The sequence below is a fragment of the Sinohyriopsis cumingii genome, chromosome 14 (assembly GCF_028554795.1).
Source record: "Sinohyriopsis cumingii isolate HCF-2022 chromosome 14, ASM2855479v2, whole genome shotgun sequence".
NCBI classification, from domain to species: Eukaryota; Metazoa; Mollusca; class Bivalvia; order Unionida; family Unionidae; genus Sinohyriopsis; species Sinohyriopsis cumingii.
In genome coordinates, this window is record NC_142974.1 from 98,269,877 (window position 1) to 98,279,827 (window position 9,951).

Genomic DNA, 9,951 nt, shown 5'->3' on the forward strand with positions numbered 1-9,951 from the left:
ATTAAATATGCATAACACAAGTCGCAAATAAGGCTCCAAATAAAGTGTAAATATATTATCTACGTCTGAATTTTACCTACGATAAGCATCCAACTTTTGTATTGCTCATAGATCCAAAGAAAATTAAATAAGCTTAAACAAACAAAAGAAAAAAAGTAGTTAAAAATTAGCTCTCATCACCCCCACCCCCGCGATAAAAGAAGAAGAAAATGAAAAGGGTACGAAGCTAATATTTGAAGTATGCTGGAGCTGTTGACAGTCTCTTTAAGCAAGTTACCGCGTGGCTTAAAAATGTGTGTACTGTGAGACGAAGTTACATGAACTGAGTGGGGAAGGTGTGGGTATGTCTATGTTTAAGGAAAACTGCAACAAGCAATGAAAATGCAGCGTGCAAATTATTGTTTTAGATATTGCTTTCATCGGATTCAAAAAGAGAAATAAAAACGAACAGTTAATATTTAAGTAACTTTCTGTTCTTCATTCAAGCTACTAATTATAATCATATCGAAATCAAAATCATCAGGGAGAGGCTTGCTTTGAAACGTTTACCTGAGAATGACGAAAAACTTCGTCACTCTCTAGTGACGTAATCTATGACACAGCGTTTCCAAGAGGACGTTTCTTACCCTTACGTTGTGTACAAAGCTTGCTGTACGTATTCACGCTGACAGAAAGAAATCTCTGATTTTCCAATTCTATTCTTTTCAAATTTGATGAAATGGTAGATTTTCAAGTAATGAGTGATCTCCCGGTGTCATATTCAGCATTAACGTGAGTAATTTATAAATAATAATATATAATTTTGAAAGGAAATTAATGGGTGGATGACTCTCCCCCCCCCACAAATTGACCCCTACCCCGGCCATTTACATGGTATTCGAGTTAACCAAACGCTACTATCAATAGTTAACCTTTTGTTTATGGTAAGTAGGTCGGAAAAGAGATTCGGCATGTACATTAGCATTATCATTATTTAAATTGATTATGAATCGCAAGATCAAAGAGAAATTGTTGTCATTCTTCCCATTACATAGTCATCAAAATAGAGCTCTGTAAAAGAACGCATTGGTTTCATTATATTACACGAATGGTGCTTGATTATTTCCGCATAATCAACCATAATCAACCTGACAACCATAAGTAGCTTCAAATGAAATCAAAGAAATACTGGCAAAACAAGTGCCTTTTTCCTTTTCCTACTGTAGGACCATATTTCTTGTTCCATCGCTCAATTTTGAAAGTTAGGTTTAATTCCTTATTTATCTAGACTTAAATAAATAAATATATATATATATATATATATATATATATATATATATATATATATATATATATATATATATATTGACAGATTAATGTGAAAGTTTAGATAATGGAAACCGGAAAACTAACACTATTAAAAAGCACAGGACGGCTTTCAATCGGTAGACAAACACCATTGCACTCGGTCAATCAATCTAACCGGGAACTGTAGAGTCGAAGCACAGCTCTTTTCGTTTTGAAGGCCCCATCAGCAAATTAAAAAAGGCACCACTCACTGGACTGGAAGAAAATGTTCCGATAGTTTTCACGTTAAGATAATGTAATTAAGCAGACTGATTTACTGTTGATCTTACTCATCTCCAATAATGAATAATTTTAATCCGATTGATTATAGTTATATGTAACTCATTATACTTCCTATTTCTGTTTAAGTGACTTTGACTTCAGGGTGGATGTTCTGGAGGAGAGGGCTCTCAGCCAAGATTGGTGTGAGACGAAGGCTCTGGCCTGGTACGAGAAACTTCAAACACGTCTGGAGATGGCCAGAGGTACCCATCTTCCTGCATTTCTCTCTCTCTCTCTCTCTCTCTCTCAATATTCTAGTAACATATTACAAGTAATTGACATATATCTGACAGATCTTCTCCTACGACACTTTTTGTTATTGACAGTTAAATTGTACTTATTTAATTTATTATTTTCAATCTTAAAAGATTACAATTTGTAACGCTTGTTTTTCGTTACTTCTGAGTATCCAGTCATCTTGAGAGCTTTCTCTTCCTTCTTTTATGGTGTTGCTATGCAACATTTGGATGTCGAAAAGGACGTCTCTATATGCCTGGACGCATCCAGAGTCTTAAGGAAGTTAGTATAGGAAGTATAATTTGTTCTAGCGCACTATACGTCTTGAAATCTACTTACTTTTATTTTATTTTTAAAGTCAAGGGTTTCGTCTTCCATTTGGTGCACATATTGATCAATGTTCTGTTTTATTAATAGAAAACTAGATAATAATAATAATAATAATAATAATAATAATAATAATGAGGACTTTGAATAGCGCCTAAGCTTTAGAAGCTCTAAGCGCTTTACAACATTAGACAACACCTATAAGATAATAAAAAAAAATAATAATATAATAATATTATTACAAAAACAAACACCATGAAATTAGAAAAACATTAAAAAATAAAAACATGCTGAGAATATTTCAGGTAGGAAACATTATTAGGTCTTTAAGTTTGTTCTTGCAGTCGAAATAAGTGAGTTTTGAGAGCCCTCTTGAATGTGATCACTGTGTCTTTGTGTCTAAGTTCAGTGGGCAATTCATTCGACGTTGCTGGGCCCTGGTATGCAAAAGAACGCAATCCATATGACTTTGTTTTCATAGTGTGAATAATGAGTATACGATTGTCAGAAGAGGAGTGTAAGTATCTTGCTGGTGTGTACACATGGGTGAGGTCGGATAGGTATGTTGGACTAGAGTCCGACAGTGAAACATAGCACAGAGAACAAATTTTGTGTTTGATTCTGGATCGAATGGATAGCAGTGTAGGGTACAGAGCAGCGGGGAGGTGTGCTCTGATCGTGGTACTCTAAGCATGATCCGAGCAGCTGTGTTTTGAACTTTCTGAAGTTTCTGGAGCAGATATTGAGATGAACCAGCCAGAACTGAGTTACTAATGAACACACAAGTGTTTTAGTGGCATCAACTGAAAGATATTTGCGAATTGAGCTGATGCGTCTCAGCTCAAGATATGCAGCCTTGCATATGTTCATGACATTTTGGTGCAATGTGAGAGTACTGTCCAGAGTAACACCTCGGTTTCGTACTGATTGTGTGAATTTAATTTTGGTGTTGCTGATATTTATTGTTTGAGGTAAAGGATGTGAATGAGAAAGTCTTTGTGTTGTGATCAGAATGGCCTCAGTTTTATCATCATTCATCTGCAGCTTGTTACACGTCATCCATGATTTCACATCAGTAATGCACCTCTCTACACCTTGGATGGTAACATCAGCTTCAGTTGGGTGGCTAGATTTGTATATTTGGGTGTCATCAGCGTACAATTGGTGAGACACTGGATGATGATCTATGACAGTTGAGAACGACTGAGTGTACAGAATGAAGAGAACAGGTCCAAAAAGAGATCCCTGTAGAACACCACAACATAGATCAACTGGGCTGGAGTGTATTCCATTTGCAGATACAATTAGTGTCCTGTTGACCAAGTAGGACTTGAACCACAGTACGGCTGTATCATGAATGCCAAATACATGCTGGAGACGGTGAAGTAATATATCATGGTCTATTGTGTCAAATGCTGCAGACAAATCAAGGAGGGTGAGGACTGTAACATTTCCGCTATCCAACGCAGAGAGAATGTCATAACTACTTTTAGAAGAGTAGTTTCAGTACTGTGGCAAGGGCGATATGCAGATTGTACATTGCTAAAAAGACTGTTTGAATTCAGATGAGATACAAGCTGGGATAGAACAACCTTTTCTAAGATTTTTGGTATAAATGGGAGATTAGAAATTGGGCGGTAGTTCTTTAAATAGGTTATGGTCTAGTGTTGGTTTCTTCCGCAGAGGCTTTACAATGGCAGTTTTGAAAAATGATGGGAATTCCCCGGATGAGAGAGAGGTATTAATAACATCAGTTAGTGAAGGCAGTACTGGATCTAAGCACTCAAGCAGCAGTGATGTTGGAATTGGATCAAGTTCACATGACTTTGGTGCACTCTTCATTTGATGTTTGATGTCTGGTGTTTGTTTGAAATGTGATGGAATTCGTGTGTCCAAATTATGTTAAAGCTTATCTGATGCTTGAATAAATTCGTTTTCTTTTAAATAGAATTTAAAATTACAACGTTTCTCTTTGACTGTAAAGATTCAAGCTGAGTTTTATATCAATTAAAGTTGAAAATTAATTGATAATACAAGCGTTGTAATCGTAAATGATCTACACGAGACCGAAGATTTCTCCCTCTATAAGCAAAACCTAAAATATCTCCCAAAGTTTAGTGACATTTGGAATTTTCTTTTAGTTTCTTTTCATACAGTTTAGTGGTATATTTGTCTAGTTTCTTACAAGTTATTTAATGTTCTCAAAACATCCTTATTTTGGTAAATACTTTACAAATGTTCCATTTCAGATTCTCTTTATGTTCCGAGGAGATGATTTTGAACATTCTGAGAAAAGCCCTTAAGAAGACCAGAAAAACGTACATACAGGCATACGGACAGACCGAGGACAGGCGGCGGGTGAGAATACGAGAATATTATGTATCTATATTCATCTGGCTAAAAGACAGTGCCATTTCTTAGAGCATTGAACAGAAGTCTTTAACAATATTGTTTCTTTGTTCATTCCAGCAAAGTCTTTACTGCAGAGGAATTCTTCAGGCGGCCAAGGCGAAATTTTGTAATTTCAGTATCATGTAAATATGTAGATCTATGCATACAAGGGAATATCTCTCTTTTAGAAGTATTTTTCATTACGTATTTTCATTCCTACCTAATTTGAATGATCGTAACTTTCTTTTATGACAAAAACCATCAATAATGCCAGAATAAAAATAACAATAATAATACTGACGATGACGACGATGATGAGATGTAATCTCATAATTCTACAAGTCAGCAGAAAAATGTTTTCTTATATTTGTAATCTATTGGTCATCAGTTGCATTAACCCATTAGATTAACGGACATTATGGAGATTCGTTATGCTTTTAAAACAATTTCAATTTTTTTACAGATGTATAAGAACGCGTTAATCCGCCTAGAGTCCCAAACGGGATCCAAGGAGGTTTTAAAACAGGCCCTTAGGGTCAAGGCCAAGGAAGCCGCCAACCGCTTTGTGAAAGCCCTAGAATTAGAGCAGACTGCGAAGGTGAAGATGACCACGGTAATGCCGTTTCTTTTTCATGTTCACTTATTGATACATGCGTTGAACAGTAACTTCAGATATCTCATATAGCACACTCTCAGTGGCCCAGATGTGGGTATGAAGTGACTTAAGGTGGAGGAAACTTGAGAACCCAAGATAAACCAACAGACTTGGACTGACCATCACTCACACTTGTACGTGTAAAAACTGGAGATTTTTCACAAGAGATACAAAGTGATCACGGCTTTTGCTGATGTCTTTCCTCAGTTAAAATGCATGAAAAATGTATATTGTTCTTCAGCTTACTTGTATACGTGTTCATTTGTTACAATGAAACCTCCAAGTTACTATAATCATGTTTTCCCACGATAATTCTTATAATCCTGTCTTCTATATACAATCCTTATCATCCTGTTTCTTGTCTAAACCATGTAAACAATGCACAGTTTAGAACTAGACGGTACTGCTGATATCCCTATGAATTTATTGTTTATACTTTCAATAACATTCTATTGTAAAGAAAGAAGGAAATTCGATCAGTGGAGGTATTTTCCAATCCCCAATTCTTAATATCTCCAATCCACCTTTCTGTTAGGTTATGGAGAAATACAAATATGTGTCCAAGCGAGTAGCCGTGAGAAAAATACAGTATTTTCAGACAAATATTCACAACACTACAAAAAAAAAAAAAAACAAAAAAAAAAAAAAAAAAAAAAAAACCAAAACAAATGTAAGTAATAAATGATGATATTTTATCAAAGATGATTCAATTTATACTGTACAGTGTTTTATCATACTTGTTTTCGTCATTCTTTCAAGGAAGTTTACAAAATTTAATTTCTTCAACGCTTTTACAGAATTTGGATGAAGATTTCGTAAAAATCTCGTCTCTTGTATTGACTTTATAATAATAATAATAATAATGAGTACTTTGTATAGCGCCTAATCTTTAGAAGCTCTAAGCGCTTTAAAACATTAGACAACACATATAAGATATAATAAAAAAACCCTATAATAATATTATTACAAAAACAAACACCATGAAATTAGAAAAACATTAAAAAAAAAAAAGAAAAAAAAAAAAAAAAAAAGAAAAGAAAACATGCTGAGAATATTTCAGGTAGGAAACATTATTAGGTCTTTAAGTTTGTTCTTGCAGTCGAAATAAGTGAGTTTTGAGAGCCCTCTTGAATGTGATCACTGTGTCTTTGTGTCTAAGTTCAGTGGGCAATTCATTCCACGTTGCTGGGCCCTGGTATGCAAATGCACGCAATCCATATGACTTTGTTTTCATAGTGTGAATAAAGAGTATACGATTGTCAGAAGAGGAGCGTAAGTATCTTGCTGGTGTGTATACATGGGTGAGGTCGGATAGGTATGTTGGACTAGAGTCCGACAGTGAAACATAGCACAGAGAACAAATTTTGTGTTTGATTCTGGATCGAATGGATAGCCAGTGTAGGGTACAGAGTAGCGGGGAGGTGTGCTCTGATCGTGGTACTCTAAGCATGATCCGAGCAGCTGTGTTTTGAACTTTTTGAAGTTTCTGGAGTAGATATTGAGATGAACCAGCCAGAATTGAGTTACAATAGTCCAGTCTTGAAAGTACTAATAAACACACAAGTGTTTTAGTGGCATCAACTGAAAGATATTTGCGAATTGAGCTGATGCGTCTCAGCTCAAGATATGCAGCCTTGCCTATGTTCATGACATGTTGGTGCAATGTGAGAGTACTGTCCAGAGCAACACCTAGGTTTCGTACTGATTGTGTGATTTTAATGTTGGCGTTGCTGATATTTATTGTTTGAGGTAAAGGATGTGAATGAGAAAGTCTTTGTGTTGTGATCAGAATGGCCTCAGTTTTATCATCATTCATCTGCAGCTTGTTACATGTCATCCATGATTTCACATCAGAAATGCACCTCTCTACACCTTGGATGGTAGCATCAACTTCAGTTGGGTGGCTAGATTTGTATATTTGGGTGTCATCAGCGCACAATTGGTGAGACACTAGATGATAATCTGTGACAGTTGAGGGCGACTGAGTGTACAGAATGAAGAGAACAGCTCCAAGAATAGACCCCTGTGAACACCATAACATATATCAACTGGGCTGGAGTGTATTCCATTTGCAGATACAATTTGAACCACAATAAGGCTGTATCATGAACGATTGACCCTAAAACGAATAGACTATAATGCAATGTTATTTCTGATTTTCGTTTTACTCATTTTGGGGCCTTATAATCTATAATCTTTTACCAACTTTTGTTTCCCTCTTCTTCCTAGTTTGCTTTGATATAGGAACAAAATTATAATATTGCAGCATTCGTATCTTTATATTGAACTCCTTTATATATAAAACCGGTTTCACAACTTGAAGCTAACCTTTAAATTCTAAGTAGTTTAATGAGAACTACTCATTTGCTGTGGATACAGTCCCATAGGTTGCAAACCAATGAGGTAAATAGGTGTCAAACGGTTATATATTTATTTCTTTTTCAGAATAGAGGAACAATGACATTGGTGTAGACGTAAAACAAGTTCTTGGATTTGAACCGAAAGTAAGATCCATGACAGAATGCGAATGACATTGAGTCATATATGGATAAGTAGATATTTCAGCATGTACACTGTAATATGAAGTTCCTAATAATACGTTTATAAAAATACAACAAATGCTTGACAAGAAATGTCCACAACGAAAAATGTTAAAAATTTTGACATCTAGTATTACAAGCGCGTCCTTCTACAGGTGCAGAACTCAACCAATGTCAACGCGTAACGTAAACGTCTACGAACTTAACATGCATCAACAGTTAATGCATATTGCTTTGTCGTCGCTTTCGTCTATTTTGAAGGACACCATTATCGCTATCAATAATTTTCGTTATCTTGTTCAACAGATTATTCTGGTCTTGGTGATTCCGTGTTTCTGCCTCATGGCTTTAGATATTAATATGAAACAGGCACACTGCTCCTTTGTAATCCAGCTTACACATGCAGGCATTTGGTTGGTTTTAACAATAACGTTTAGTACGGAATTTGTTTGGAGCTTAAACTTTACTTCATTTCTATAGAAGTTCTTGTGGCTTATAAAAAACTCTCTCCTATATTGAAAACTTTGTGATAGAGGCGTTAAATGTGATTGAAACATGAGAATGCAGTTGAAACTATCGATTTAAAGGAATGTGACGGAGACACCATCGAACCAAGAACAGGAGAAGCGCAAAGCGAGCGTGTCACTGTGTGCTATATCGGTTGTCTGACTTTCCAACATACGGTACAATTATTCTAACCTTTCGACCAATTTGCAAATGAGTGAAACATCGCAGTTAATCAGTTTAAGTTATTTTTAATACAGAAACATGTATATATCTCATTAAATCTTTCAGACTTGCCTACACCTCTCAAATAACAAGTGACAATTGTACATGACCATAAGGCCAATGGAAAACACGAGCTCACATGCAAGAAAGGTGTTTCATAATATTTGACTTGCAGAGAAGTAAATCACATTTTAATACATTCTAAAAGCAAATTGTTCTAATATAGTCAGTTTTTATTGCATTTGAAATGACTATCATGTTTGGCAATTGAGAAATACAGTAAACATTGTTCTGATGCAGCCTTTGTGACAATCTTTGTAATATATTGCCCTTCCTCAGGATGTTACTGTTATTGGTGGTTTGTTTTTCAAAGGGATAACATTGCTTAGTACAGTCTGAAAAGTATTAGATTTTCTCTCTGTATCTTCACTAATTTTATCGTCAATCGGTAGCGTCATTTTGACCAAAGAGCTAAAATTCAACAAATCTAGGTAGATATATGTGACGGAGTTGTATCTGTAAATGACCCAGCGGGATAAAGTCAGGTAAAATGAAAAGGGGTTATTTTCTTTTCAACAAGTACTATTTATAAATTCAAACCAGGATTTATATCCTCCTCGTAATACGGAATAGACATAAAGCTCCTTTCTACTGACTGTAGATTTAGAAGGAAAAATACCAATAAAAATACAGGTAAAAACGTGTTGCTGCTGCATACGTTTAGCAATAACTTAACTCACTGACACGCAATGTACTAATGTATGAACATTTTATCCACAGGGATGGTGGTCAATCAACTGACAGATGCCAATGAACTTGGACTGGCACTCGGTTTTTATAAGAGAACCTTTCCTTTTAGTAAGAACAAAATCGGGTTTCCCCCCGTAAAGTGTGTGAGCTCTGAAGCCCGACTTATTTTAAAGAAAAGCTGCAGACGGTATTAGCCGAATAACAATTATCACAAAAATGCAAATATTGTATATACCTGCAAATTCATTAATTTTTGTTCTAGTGAAAACATAATGAATAATGCGAATTATGTCTACAACATTGTTTTGGCCAGCAAAGGCCGTACCACTGAATAATGATAATTTCATTTATCCATGTATATGAGAGAGAGAGAGAGAGAGAGAGAGAGAGAGAGAGAGAGAGAGAGAGAAATTCTGTCTCAATAACCTTATTATGTTTTACGGATGTGAATTATCCTGATTCAGCGAATAAACAAAATCGCCTATCATATTTTGTGTTATTATTAAATCATCAAGCTAGCCTCAGGGATTCACCACACAGACAGACACAGACACAGACACACATCCATTCACCTTATCATAGACTGAGTAATGTATTACCTGAAGATCATTGATTAAGAAGATGCGATAGCAATCGAAGAAATAAAGAATAAGTATTAAACATATGTGATATTCTGCTGAGTTTACTAATTTTTTCAATACATGAACCGGCGTG

The 9,951-nt window shown here is 35.5% G+C and overlaps 1 long non-coding RNA gene across 1 annotated transcript; it reads left to right on the forward strand.

The window, feature by feature from the left end:
- Positions 1-637: 637 nt before the first annotated feature.
- LOC149784462 (uncharacterized) lies at positions 638-7,850 on the forward strand. The gene is made up of 5 exons (XR_016414139.1): positions 638-771; positions 1,696-1,811; positions 4,422-4,530; positions 5,027-5,176; positions 7,664-7,850. It is a non-coding gene; the product is annotated as an uncharacterized LOC149784462 (long non-coding RNA).
- Positions 7,851-9,951: the final 2,101 nt, after the last annotated feature.